Raw genomic sequence first — 15,722 nt, forward strand, 5'->3', positions numbered from 1 at the left:
CCGTTTCTTCTTAAACAAAAATCTTAAAAAAAGAACTCAAAAAATATAAAAAAAGAGAAACCAAACAAACGTGTCGCTTTTCATTCATCATAATTTCTGAAATAATAAATATGTACATTTATTTGAATGTAGACTAAACATGTACTCGTAGGAATCGTATGTTTGATAGCAAAGATATCTACAACAAAAATACAATACTTTACAAACTATGGCTTTAGTTTGAATTCAACTTGAGAGGAGGAACAATAAAAATTTGGTTTTAATCATCATCGGAAATCATAATCATGTTTTGAAAGCAATTTCCAACAGTTCATAAATTAATAAAACTATATATGTACATAAGTATGTATGTATGTACATATGTGTAGTTGTCGTCCCCCTTTTTTAACAGAAATTTTTAAAGAAATAAATGAACAATTTTTTTGTTTTACAAAATTTTAAAGAAATCTTAAGACAAGGGCATATAAAATAATACACTTAGACCTAGTAACTAATTTAGCTTTTTGAGTTTTTCGTTTTCTTAATTTATCGATTAGTATCAAATTTCACAAATGTTAAGTATAAATAAATCTATAAATCTGAATCCGGAGGATTTCGGAAAAAAAATAATTTTTGCAAAAATTTTGGATTTGACATTAACGACTTTTAAAGAGTTTGTCGGTGAGGATAGGGCCAGAACATTTTAAATATTATGCAAGAACTTATAGTTGATTTCTTAAGATTTCATTCGTCGAACGTAACCAATACAGCAGTTCCGATTGCCCTCTTATTTTGAAACAGAACGTCGGCCATCTTAGGACTGAGAATACATTCCAACTTTGTCACATTGGAGGTGATTGCATTAAAGCTGCATACGTTGATGATAATTGGGATAAAAGTTTAGCAAAAATTTTCACCACAAGGAGACTTGAGTAACGGAATTTTTTCGATAAACTTTAAAACAGTATTTTAAGTTCAAGATTCTTAATCATGATTATATATAAAAGCCGTACAACAAGGGCACACTGTAATTAAAAATTTTGTAAAATTATATTTTTATATTGTAGCATAAATATGTACAGATGTATACAGTTCCAATATAGTACATGTGTTTGTCGTACATAAGATTTAAAAATAAAAGAAAACAACAATTGGAAGTTCTTGTACAAGAACACTAACTCACAATACCCATAATATTGAAGCTCATAATCTCAAGTAGGCTCAATATTTCTTTTATTTAGCTTAGAAAGACTCAACAATAAGCACAGCACTCAACCCTATCTTAAGTGTATCCAGCCATACATATATACATACTACATTCATACAAACATTCATAAGTAAATAAATGTATGAATGAATTAATATTGGACGTACTTTGCCATATGTGTCTTTTCAGTTACAAAAAACCCAATGTTTTTGTTTGTTTTATTTAGATTCTTAAAATCTAAGATGACTTTGAAGCTTTAAAATTTAAATTCTTTCAAAAAAAAATTATGAGCAACAAACAAAACGACACTTGTTATTTCCTCAAGTAAAAAATCCATCTCGAAATTGTTTTTTTTTTATTCATTGAAGCACGATTTATTAGTTAAAAATTAAATTTTATACATTTTTAATTGATTTCAAAAAAATGTTTGAATTATGAGTGTTATATGATCTCTTTTAAAATGAAATAATCTTGCATTAAAAACACTTAATTGTATTTAAGTACATAGTATTTTACTGAAACAGGATTATTTATAATTTTAAAATATACACAGTTTTTTAAGTTAACGGATAAAGAAAAATTAATGTATTAAATTTATTACATTTTAATTTTGGTAATTTTTTTCCATTTTTTTTTTTTGTATTTAACAGACTGTTTCATTTTTCATTTCGGATTTATTTTCCTAAGAACCAAATGTAGCAGTTATTCATGTTATTTATAAATGGAATTATTCCGATCAAAAAAGGAAAACCACAGCTTTGCGAATCAAACAAACACACTTTAAATTATCAAAGTAAGATTAAATTTTTTTTAAGTTTCAATTTATTTACTAAGTAATTACTTCACTATCTACCAGAATGAAATTCTTTGGAAGAAGCCTTTGTTTATTTCTGAACACAATGTTCAACCATTTTAAACTTTTTCTGTTGAAAACATGTATGAATGTATACAGGTGGGTAACCAGCTCCAGCGTTTAGGGGTTATCTCGCTTTTCCCCGTGGATTAGCGCCTGAATGTACAGGCATGTACATGAACAGTTCGACTGTGGCCGATAGTTCTTTTCTGAGTAAAAAACTTTCGGTTGATTCAGCAATCGACTTAGGATTGTAGAATTTAGTCGATTTGTACACTTTAATGAGGGAGTAGGACCAATATTTTTGGGTGTTACAAACATCATCACAAGCCCATAATAGCCTACGCTTTATAGTGATGTAGGATATAATTATGCAAACTTAAGAGAATATTTTAAGGTTTAAGAACATATTTACACTTTTTAGAGCATATTTTTGGATTCCCTGGTAATGATTAGAGTCCTTCGATATGAGTACCTGTATATATGTATGTATTTGTAAATTCCAAAAACATTTTATAAAAATTTAATGCAAATTTGAACCTTAAACTAAAATGTAAATTATTTATTTCCGATATCCGGCTTTCTTTTTAACTCTAACATAAATTATCTAAAGGAAATACAAAAATGTGTAAATTGTTACTGTCCTCAGTTTAAAGGTTTTTTATGTTTTCACATCAACAAGAAGCAGAAAAAATAACCTATAAAAAATAATGCTGGTACTTCTGTCGATACCTTCAGAAAAATATCTTTGAATGGGATGGTATGTAGATGAAATGAGGTGAGGTGAGAAATTATTAACTCTCATAATTAAACTTTCGTTTAATTATGAGAGTTTTTCAATATGTATGTATATGCCGTACATGTAAAAGCCGCACCCAGGAGTATATACGCGTTCATGCTACAAAAACTGTGAATTCTCGATAAGAAAAATCTTCATAAAACACGGAGGTTTTTTCATGTTTTCTTTCGTCTACTACATCCAACCAATCTTCACACTTACCCTGCTGTGAGTGATGCCTTTCTTATTTAGAGTAGATTTTTACATACTGGGTGCTAAATTTCTTGTTGAGGCTGATGCTGCCGCTTCTTAAGGTGTTTTTTTAATAATGTATGTAAAAAATATCAAATCAAATGTAAAAAATGTGCGTGTGAAGATCTGAGATGATGAGGGTATTATTCAAATTTTCTTCAAGTTTATGTTTCTTTAGATATTTCTTATTGATGTTAATGAATGGAACGGGTGCTGCAGTGATGCAGTGAAGCGTCATATCATCATAAAAAAGGGATACTGCTAAAAATAATATTATTACATCAACGCCAATCCCATGTATGCAGCCGTAATACAAAAACTTACTTGTCTAACACCCAAAGACAAAGAAAGCCGCGCTACCAGAAACAAGACATTGTAGAAGTTTATGACTTTCGTTGCTATTGTATTGAATGACGGTGCTGGTGAATTGTAGTACTGACGTGTGAAATGGCTTTTTCTACAACATAATTTTTCTATTCTTTTACAACAATTCTTCTTTTTTATAAGTAATTTTGTTAAGGAAAAAATAATGAATAATAATTCATAACATTAGAGACACTGTGCAGATTGCTGTAAAAACAAAGACCAGAAATAAGCACCCTGAATCAAGACGCTTTACAGGGGGTTGCATTTTTGACACTGGGTGATTTTTTCATAAAAAAGTTTTTCTTACAATTTTTTTCCTGATTCTTTGTCTTCTTGTAATTTTAAACCCTTTTTTTTTAATTTCTATATAAATTTCTTAGGCCAAAACTGTTTGTAAGCATGTGGTTGCAACGTATTTGTTTTTCACACCAAAGGTTTTTTTTGTACTTTTTACTCATTTTACCCCTGATATTTTTTAAGGATTTATGACACTTTTTTATAAAAAAACGTTTTTATTTCTAAATTACATTATACTTGAAATACGATTTTGTTTTGTTGTTTAATTTATTGTAAAAAATAAAGAAATTTTCTATATTTCCAACGTTTTGTTTTTTTTATTAAATTGTTGTGTAACCGATCTATGAACACAGTTTTACCCATTTTCTTTTAGTTTTTTTTTTTCTTATATATCACATTTTTTATTTAAATTAGCTTTACAAAATAAAAGATTTTATATCTATAATATCATGAATAGTTAATGTAAATGATCCATTTTGTTTATCTGGGCGTTTATCATGTTGCGCAGTTATTGTCAACTATAGTTTTTTTTAACATACAGTATGGTTCATAAAAAGTTTAAACTTTTACAAAAATCAGAATGCAAATCTTCATTTTTTGATATGAATATAAATATATAAATATTTGTAAAAATTACCAGCAATATTTGTATCCAAAGTTTCAAAAAAATATCCTGAATGAAGTGGTGATTGCTGCCTTTGTTGCTGCGTCGCTCATATTCATATAAATAGCCTCCCCACAAAAAAATATGAAAAATTTAGTATGTTTTCTGTTTATGTTTGACCCTATATTCGGGAAATGTAGGTTTTTTTGGTATCTCTAATAACAATAAACAGATTTGGTGTTTACATTACTGATATATAAAGATCACGAAGAGATCTGGTGCCATCAGAAAATTGATTTTAACAAACACGAACAACTTTAAATTGACTTTGTTATCTGAAAAAATCAAGAAAATATATATTAAATGTGTAATACACATACAAAACAAACATGCTCATGCTCTTACAAAAGTTACTTCAGTCCTATCAAATACTACTTCACTTGACCCCAAAAAAAATCTACCTTTTTGAATTTTCTTGATAAAATATAAAAGTTATTTAATTAAATTTTTATACCATATACGTTTGTGCTGTCGTACTCCAACCTTAAAGCATACCAGAATCACCTTCTGAGTCGATTTAGCTATGACTGTCTGTTTGTGTATCCATGTAAAGCTTGTGCACAATTTTTAAAATACTTTGATGAAATTTGGCACATACTTGTCGTTTTTGGAAATGGTTAAAAATTTTCCATTATTTTGCTTAGCCCCCATACAACCCATACAAATATTGTGAAAAACATTAAAGTTTTGCACGAATTAAAAAATAAATAAAAATATTGCCAAAAAACATAATAATTTTGCACGAATTATAAAATAAATTTATTAATTTCTTACATTCTTACGTATGTATGTACGTTGTATCTTTAACTAAATGAGAAAATCTAAAAAGAGTGCGTTAAATATTTTAAATTTTATTTTTCTAGGTACTACATATTTTGCATATTTTCCCGTATTACATAATACAAAATCATTTAGAATTTATGGAAATAATCATTTGCAAAAAAAGGAAACTTTTCCCACACCTCTAGGTAATTCAAAGAAAAGTGAAAATATTTAAAGTACATTTAACCATAATCCCATTTAATTATCATCTTCTTCAAAAAAATATGCAGAAGGTTCTTAATTAAAAATCCTCATTTACATTTATTGTTTTCCTTTCAATTCCTAAATTATTAATGAACATCTTTTCTTAAATTTGAATAAAAGCCTGCTGCAAGATACAGGCAAGTTTCTTAGAAATTGCATCTTCAGGGGCAGAAAGTACAAAATATTCTTGAAGATGCATTTTTTTCTACCCCCACCCTATGTTAAACATGTAAAAATATTAGGAGTTCAATGCTATGACCCCGAATAGAAAATAAATTCCTAAGTTAGACAGATAGCTAGACAGTTGTAAGAAATTGTTGAAAAGAAAGCCCTCCACTAATCAAAGGTACAATTTGTCGTGTTTGTGTGCACGTATGAAGTAGATATAACTCAGTCTCTCCCTATGCTGATTACTCACTGCAAGTAATCATCAGCCAAGGAGAGTGTATTGATCTATCGGGTGGTGGTGCGTTATTGTGAGTGAAGAGAAGAACATTTACTTTAGTTTTTAGGAAGGTTTATATTGGTGGTGGCAATTGTGCTTTCGTTTTTCGACGTTTTCAAGGAGGCTTGAAAGCAAAACCTGCACTACTTACTGTTTGTTGTACGAGTACACAGCTGGCACTCTCCCAAAAGATATTTTTATTTAATAAAATCGATATTTACGTTTCATGCTTTTATGCACAAAATTTGAAAAGAGAGAGTGAAATGACTAATGCTTATTTTTCATATATATGCAAGAGTATTAGTTTCTTTATATTATTATCCTTAGCTCGAAGTCCTTGCTTTTTTCACCCTATGTTATTTTATTTATTTATTTTTTTTATTTTATTTTATTTATTTTTTTTTTTTTTTGTATTTGAACATAAAATTTAGGAACAACATATTTTTATATTTTTACGCTTTAATGTTTATTTACTCCTCGTTTATATTATAGGCTTGCTTAATTAAGTCTCAATGTATACTGCAGCAGGCTCCCATTAACAATTTATTTACAATTTTACTGTAATATTTTGATCCGAACAATATTTCTGATTCATATATATATAATAAGTATGTATATTCTAAGCAATTGCAAATATATAAATTTCTTAAGTCCTAAAGCTGTAACAACTATTTAAAATCTGTTGAAAGACTAAAGGTTCAAACGGATAGAGGAACAAAGCTAAACTTGTTCACAAGTATTCTCTATTAAAGATGTTTTTTGGTATTAAAAGTAAAAGAATTTAGTTTTTCATTTCGTTTTTAACACATGGAGTCGTAAAGCGATCTAAATATTCTCCATATGTATCAATTTTGCCGCAGTTTTTTATACCAGCATAAAGTTTATTGAAAAGTATTTCTAACAATTTCCTCCTTTAACAAGATTTCTGCATAAACAAGCTATTAACCGAAGCTTTTATATCAAATTTCATGAGGTTTGAACAATAACCTTTCTTACAAATCTGTCAATAAATCGTTTAAAAATTATGCCCACAAATTATGCAGAGCTTGACCCATGACTGATTCAAATCAAATAAATTTATAACTTAAGCTTTAAAATTTTGATTTTTTATTAGGTTTTTATACCCTACACAACTATAGTGCGGAGGGTATTATGTGTTTGTGCTGCCAATCGACTTTGAATCACTTTCTGAGCCAATTTAGCTATGTCCGTCTGTGTCCACATAAAGCTTGTGCGCAACCTACAGGTCGCAAAATAATTTGATGAAATTTGGTACATATCCTTTTTGAATATACTCACTGTTGTAGGGTATCATGTAGTCGACCACGCCCGACAATACATTCATAACTGTTTTTATTCATTATCAGGGCAAGGATTTCTATGTAAATACATGTTTTTAGTCAGTAACCCAAAATAACTTTTAACTTGTTTTCTTTTCGAATCAGAGAATTTGCTACAAATTTGCTAATAAATGCATACTTTGCATATTTTGCTTTAAATTGCATATATTTTGCATATTTCCAACATTTTATAGCATATTTTGTATATATTTTTTAATTTATCTAAAACAAATTGTTTAATACAGAGATAACAGTATTTCATATTTTTACATTAAATTTGGTATTTACATATTTAGATTTTTTTAATATAAGTATATCAATAAATTTCAATATAACAACAAAATACGAGATTCTATGAAATGCAATTTTACAAAGTTTTATTTAATTTTTAAAACTACAATAGCGCGGAAGGTATTTTGCAAAATATTGGTCCTTAAAGTATCCGTTCAGTATCAATTTCTGTGTCTGTCCATCTGTCTTTCCATAAAAAAGATAACTTGATGAAAATTTGTTCTTACATCTCTCTCACATCCATAATTCACTTAAAAACATTACCAAATGATAAAATTCGGAAGAAATATAATTTATACAAAAATACATTCATTCACTAAATTTTATTACAATTGCTATAAAGTTGTTCGGCTTTATAAAAGTGTAATTAGACCAATTCTAGAACATGCTTCATTAATCTGCTTTGGACAAAAAGTGTAATATCAAACTACTACAGGGAGTTCAGCGTACATGTTGCTTGGGTATAAGTGGTGTCATGTGTACTACTTCAACCAAGGCTCTGGAAACGTTGCTAGATATTCCAACCATTGAAACATATATAAGATATGAGGCGGCACTTACAGCCGAACGGCTCTTTACTTTAGGTGAACTGGAGAGGACTGTCAGACATTCGTCGGAGTTAGATCTTGGAAGTGATGTTATTCCGGAAATAACATTCTTAACCAACACTGATTGGAAGATTCTTAGGAATTACGTCCAGGAAACTGAGTTTCTAAACATGGAAAAATAGTATATTCAAGGCGAGTTTTTCTGATAAAGATAATCTTCATTCTTTGGTTAGACCTGGTTTAATATATGTTTCGTGTTTTTCAGTTATCAGTAAAGTTACATATTATCTTAGTTTAACTGATTAATTAAACTTAAGTTATAAGTGAGAAAACACAATTAACAAAAACAATAAAACAATGATTTCGCAAAAACAAAAACTTAATATTTTAAGTAAATTGCAATTTTCTGATTTGTTTTGTTTTATTTATTATTGTTTTAAATGTTTATTTAACATTTTTCCAAAATTTTCCATTTTACAAAAGTTTTGTTTGCAAAAAACAGCTGTTCATTGTTTATGTTTTTGAGTCAAGTGTTCGCAATACTAACAAAGTTAACTGAGCTTAAATCTAAATCTGAAAAACACAATCATCGGTTAAAGTCCGCCTAAATTTGTTCCGAGTTTAATCTAACAGCAAGTTAAGCCTAGTTTAACCGAGGAGTAAGAAACCCGCCCTCAGTGAACAACTTTTTTTATGAATTGGAGCGCACAACAGGCCCGATAGTGGCCTGGGTGTATTTCTTCGGATTTGATGTAGTATACATTCTCCTATCAACCTAACCTATTAAGTTGTTTCTTAGTCTTTATATTTATATATATCATTCTCTTTGAGATATTATAGTACATAATGCAGTCCTTAAAAGCCTGTATATTTGTTGTCAAAAACTTAAGATCTGAATATCTACTAATACGTACCTTCACAAAATTATATTTTTTAATGCATATTTTCCCATTTTACTGTGCATATTATAAGCACATATACCAATAGGCTCAAAACCACTTTCTGAGTCCATTTAGCTATAGGTGCAGATCGTAATTTTCAAGATATTTTAATGAAGCATTTTGTAAATGGTTAAAATTGTCTATTATTTTGCCTAGCATCTGTTGTATCTGTCCGAAAATTGGCAAAATTTAGTTTTATAAAAGTCAATTTTCGTAATGATTGGGATTAATTTATCCCTAGACCCCACACAATGTCCCCCTCCAACGTAAAGCATTCTAGCAAAATTTATAAGAATAGGCCCATCTTATTTTTCATATTTTTTTAATAATTTGTTAATACTTGATTAGGTTTTATTACTTAGAGCATCTAAAGAAATATGTTTATTATTCAGAAATACTATATACGAAATTACCCACCACATTCATATCCAAATCAAAAGTAACAAACAACACAATAAAATTCATACTGTTTTCATGTCACTTCCGTGACAAAAGTCAACTCTATAAAAAATGTCATAATCAAGCGATAATAATTAACTAAAATATAAATTGTATTTTTCTTTACATTTTCATTTGATATGCAAATTTCTGCGATTATAAAACTCTCACTAATTAGGAGCTGTGAAAAACACAGCAAGGCTCCATTTATCCTTAACAAAAATAAGCTAATCCGCTTGAAGCTAAACATACGACAAAAAAAAGAAATATTTATGCATCCCGAAGGTAACTGCAAAATCCAAGTGTGTCAAACACATCCTTTTAAAAGAAAAAATATGAAAATTCAAGATCATATAGAGTGATAAGCCAAATAAGCTTTACGTTGTTTTCACATTATCGAAAAGAAAAAGTCAATCAAATTGTCAGCTTTAAAATTTTTCATTTGTACAAGTTTAACGAATTGGAAAATGCAAATTTTTTTCTAGAAAGCCTACAAAAGAAATCAGCATAAAATTCACTTTAACCTTAAACTCTAAACTCCATAGTGAGCCTTGTATTGTGAGTAAAATTAATCATGCCCTTTCGATGCCAACAACATTTTCTTTTATTTTCTTTAACACAATTAAAGGATTTTCAATAAGCAAAATGCTAATACGAAAATTTAAGGAATTTTCTGTTAAAGGGCAATAAAATTCATATTTTGCACAATTAACATGACAATCATTGGCAATAATCAAAGGCTTGCAACAGTCGTAAATCTTTCTTTCCATTATCCTTGCAACGGTTGACACAAATGTTTGTTGCCTAAGAAAGGGGGTTACAAAAATCGATATATTTGATTAAGATTCGATATTCGCATTCACTCTCACTTTCTTATAAAAGGGTTCAGATCTTAAGTAACTTGCACATGCGTACTTTTGCGCTAAATGCGGTGCTTGCTGCATGTGTGCTGTGCAAATTGTGTGCAGGCAAGCGCAAAGGTTTCAATTAAGAAAAATCTATTGATACATTTGTTTCTTTTATTTCGCATTTTTTATTTGTTTTGTGTTTTTTTTTTTTTTGCAAATGATTTCTTTAAGCAAAAACCCTTTTTTTAATTCCCTGGCAAATTTTTCATTGTGGTAAACGTGTTTTCCTTCCATCAAATGATGAATGGTTTTGAAAAGGGAAAATAAAGGTTAGAGAATTTTTTTCTTCTTGTTTTTTTTGTAATATTTATTTATTTTCCTAATGAAAGCTGTTTGAAGGAAAACATAGAACTCCTATGGTTTTGTTTGTGTTTTTTCGCAATTGATTTGCGGAAAAATCAAATGATTGCAAAATACGAATTTGCAGAAAGTAAACACAATATAACAAATTTCTTTGGTAAAGTTAAATGATACAGAAACTTATTTTTTAAGATGCTGTTAGAAAAATTGAATTTGCTTTAAATAAGGATAAGAGAAAAAGCTTTATTTTGCTAATAAATAAAAATGATTTTATAAAATTTTGTTTAAGTATTATTTCTGCATCACAAAAGTTTTAAGAACTTCGTGTTTACAAATTTCTTACAACAATGAGCAGATGTAAGAAATTGAAGTTTTTTATAAAAATATTTAAAGGTTTTCTTTTTGCTTTTAATATTTATAATAGAAATTTGCATTATCTACTTTTGACATTCATCTGCCATTTTCCTTGTACCTTTTTATTAAATAAAGCAAATATCAATAAATTTCAAACTTCTTAAAGATCGAATTCTTGTTTGAAGGGAAAAAAGGAAAATGAAGAAAAGTGTTTGTGCTTTCAATTTAGTTTCCATTATTTTATTGTCCTTGCGAAATGTGTCAGAAACAAAGGAAGGCTTTACTGTCATATAAATTTAAAATGAATAAAAATGAAAATTTTAACGTCCCTTTTTTTTGAGGATCACAAAGGTAAAAGAAAGTACATGCCATTAAGATCGATGTAAATTTTGGCAGAAAAGGATTTATTGCAAATTTATCTTGCACCCCATTTGCCATTTACCTACTTACTGCAAAATATTTTGTATGCAACATTATTAAGTACGGAATTAATAATTTCTATCATCCCATAAGTTGTATCAAATTAGCACCACCAATCATTTTATTTTCTTTTTCACTTGGAATATCTAAAGATGTTAGAATATTTTCTCATCTGTCTAGAACTCACCCTTCGGTAATCTTTATGATAGATTTCTCAGGTATTTACTCTAATTTCTTTTAATTTATTGAACATTATATTAAGCATCTTCTTTCAATCCTTAAGCAAGAATATTTTGGGTGTTATTTTACCTTTTTTGGCATTAATTTTTATTATTTTCTTACAGCTATAAAAAATCAATTTAAATCAATATTTGATTTTCTATTAAATCTTTTACTCGTTAAAATTGATGGGAATATTTTTTGGGTAAATAAAATATGATGAAAATTACAAAAAAATTTATAGGAAAACCGTTGTATTATTGAGTTCTAGCAATTTAAAATGTCTGAGTAAATGCAATGGTAAAATTTTGATCAATAATTAATCCACCACATACATACCCTTTGTAAGGAAGTTGCCTGTTGGTTCTTGGTGATACAAATAAATTATAAAACTTTATTGAATTTATCAGTAATGAACAAAGTTTTTAACGTAGACGTAGCAATGAACTCCTTATACTATGAATTTGAATCAGAACGACTAAGATAGAGTAGGACCTCAAAATGTAACATTTTGACGATTTTTAAATACTTCTATCTGTTTTTATCTATCATTTTTCCTTAGTCCTTTTTAAAGATAATTCGATAAAATTTCTATTATTACACCAGGATTAAATCGGTCCATTATTTCACTCAGAATATGATTTTAACATCGAAAAAAAGTCACACTAACTAGTTTAAAAATGGCTTTGATTACGCTGGCGAATTTTGTCCCTGTCAGAAAATTACTTAAATTTGCACAATTCGGCATTATTATGAAAAATACATCACATTTTATTCGCATAACTGGTATTGGGTTTTATATGGAATTTTTTGAATTTCCAAAACCTCGTTTTCGATTAGCTCATTTGAAGCATTTTCGATATGCAGAGTAGGTTTGGTCTGCATGGAGTTTTATAATAAATGTTATTAGTTTAAGCTTTGTTATAAACTCTTCATAACGGAATAATAACCGCTTTATTCAAAATATACACTTTTATGTTCGATGGCGTGTAAAATGGCACAATGGTTTATTCATATCTATTTACTAGCTATTTACAGCAAAGTCTATACGCAGCTGCAATGAAAAAGCTTTTAAAAACTGTACTACAAAGCACATTTACATCCAATTAACATTGAAAATGCTTGATTTAATTTTCCAGCAAACAAGAAAAAAAAACGATATTGTAAATCATTATACATACATCTATGGTCCAAAATACTCTTAATGCTTAAAAAGCGTAAGAGATTTTCAAAATGATAATTGAATCCCTTCATGAACTTGTTATGAAAAAGAAAAACATTATAATAAAAAAACTTAAACAAAAGCCCGCATTATCATTATCCCTCGCGTAAACCACTCGGCATTAATTGGCAACTTTTGTAATAATAAGCACGCGTTACAGATTTGCTTGCTATCACCTGTCCTTTTTTTGCTGTGTGTTTGAAAAAAAAGCTGTTTTTGTCATATTTTGTGTAATTTATCCTTTTAAAAGGTTGGGGTTGCTTTTACAGTACCACCACCACTAACTGCTGCTACTACAACCCAATATAAAATTTGTAAGCACCACACACAACCACCATCATTTCTAATGCATTAAATTACACCAGCGAGAGAAAAACAACAACTGCACCACCACCACCCTCCAGGACTCACAACAACAATTCAAGCTGAGTTAAGCGAACATTTTGCCAAAGTGTCTGAGTGTGCACTGTACTTAATGTACTGTTTCAAAGGATGGTTAAATGGATAGCATGCGTAACAGCTGCCTTTACTGTTCAGCACTTGTTTTGATTTTTATTTCGACTATTTTCTGTATTTGTTGTATTTCTAATTCCGTATTCAATTTGCCTTAACTCCCCATAGGAAAAAGCAAATTTAATTTCTATATTTTTGTTTGTATTCGTGTCAATTTTTATGATGGTGGTGGTGGCAATAGTGTTGTTATGGACCATTTTTGTTTGTATTATTCGAATGCAGAAATAAGGGCTTTTTATTCAATTCAGATCCTTTTTATTGTGTTTGTAATAAAATATCCTTTTTTGAAAGCATTTCTAAATGAACGAATCAATCGTTTGTTGTGTTTGTTTTGTTGAAATAAACACATCGTTCCAGTTGTTTTTGGTTTCATACACCAGCAGCGGCAGCAAAGGCGGCGGCGGCGTCAACGTCCTCAGCAATAACTAAAGTCTCCTTCAAAATATCACGTGTTATTTTTCTAATATATAGCACAATCAAATTCAAAGGATATAGTAGGATTTACAGCAAACACCACCATCATCATCATTGCTACCACCAGCACAATACCATCATTACAGAAAGGTCCTTGCAAATCTTATTATAATGCTGACATCTATTCATTTATAACTCTTATATAGTGATTTTATGTTTTCTTTATTTTACGCCTGCGCAGAATTTGGTATTTTCTACTTTCCCCTTAGTTTCTTTAAATCCTTTGCTCAGCATTATTTATTAATGTTTATTTTATATTTGATTAATTTTTAACGGAACAGATGCATTTTAGTTGTCGCGTGTCTGATGTTAAATTGAAATGTAATTTTCATAACTTTTCATTTAAAATAGAAGAAGTGTTTTACTTTTATTTGTATTGGAAAAACATAATTATGTATTTTCAATTTAAGAAAATATAAAGAAATTTCTACAGATCTGAGGGCTGAATACGAATCAGACATCCGATTTTACTTTGCTTACAATTTAAAAAAACTGAAATTCGCTAAAAATTCCTACTTTCAACGACCAATTCACAAAAGTTTTAGTTTTTTTGGACCACACTGCTAAACCGACTTGACCATTATTAACAATTGATGCTCTTTGCAAATTATAATAAATGTATTATATTACTTTAAGACGTCACAGCTGGCTAACTCTCCATTACTGTGGCCAATTTTATATAAAACTTTGTATTATTCTATTCAAGAATCTTTAATATATAAATACATATGATCATTAATAAAATATTCAAACAAATCACAACTGACCACAACAGCAGCAGGACATTGAGGACAGTATCATAAACTATCTTTAAAATGAAAGAAAAAGTAAAACACACCTTTACCGTTTCTTTTTTTTAAACACCGGGCCTCCACGCAAGAGCACGAGCTAACAATAATGAAAATCTAACTAAATTGTTACAATACCTTAAATTACGCAAAAATTGCGCTGAAAATGCAACATCTTGCATTTTCACGTAAAGAAAATGTGTCCAACAAATGCAATGTTGTTTGACTTTATACATCATTGATTTTGAAATGTGTGCGTAAATACACACACGCATGCTTCGTAATCTATTTGGCTGTTCTTCCGACTGTCCATTGTTTTCCCTTTATTTGAGTCAATACAAAATCTTTAAGATTTCTTCCGTTTATTGTTGATGATAGACTTTTAATACAAATGCATTTTAGGGGAGGATTTTTTTTTTTTTTGGTAGTGAAATAAAATGTAACTTTTAATACTCGTAAATAAATACAAACATAAATGGCAAATCTAAAGAAAGACGGACACAACACCGGTCGATAGCAAACCATTGGTGTTGTGTCACATAAATATTAATGTGTATGGTCTATAAGTATCAATATCTATCTACTACTTTAATATTTGCCAATTTTTTTTCTTCACCTGGTTTTGGTTTGAATATTTTTTTTATTTCTGCTCTATATTCTTTTGAAGAATATAATAAGAATGTGACACATTTTAGTTGCATTAAGACTCAATTCAACCCCTACGTAACATAAATAGATTTAGCTCGTGCCGTTAAAGGAATCCGGCAAATGTCTTGGCTACGAAAACAACAACTAAAATAACAGAAACTATTTAAAGAAATATTTGTAATACCCGTTAAGCTCTACTTTGCTCTACAAAACATTACAAATTGACGCCACCACAAAAAAAAGAAACTAAACAGCTGACGACTATTTGTTGAAAGTACGAGTGTTTGTTTATTATATTAACAGCAAAAACCTAAATCTACTGAAGACCCTGTCTTATTAAAATGGATTTAACCCTTATTTTCGATTTCTAGTTGTTTGCCTTAAGCTCCCCAATTATTTCCAAAGAACTGTCAATATTTATTCAATCATATTTAATTCATTTCCAAATGTA

General features: G+C 29.0%; 1 protein-coding gene across 2 annotated transcripts in view; it reads left to right on the forward strand.

Annotated features, from left to right (window-relative positions):
• The window catches only part of LOC111690485 (M-phase inducer phosphatase), a 163,463-nt gene that overhangs the window by 132,736 nt on the left and 15,005 nt on the right, over positions 1–15,722 (forward strand). The window lies entirely within an intron of this gene.

Source organism: Lucilia cuprina, chromosome 4 (assembly GCF_022045245.1).
Source record: "Lucilia cuprina isolate Lc7/37 chromosome 4, ASM2204524v1, whole genome shotgun sequence".
NCBI classification, from domain to species: domain Eukaryota; kingdom Metazoa; phylum Arthropoda; class Insecta; order Diptera; family Calliphoridae; genus Lucilia; species Lucilia cuprina.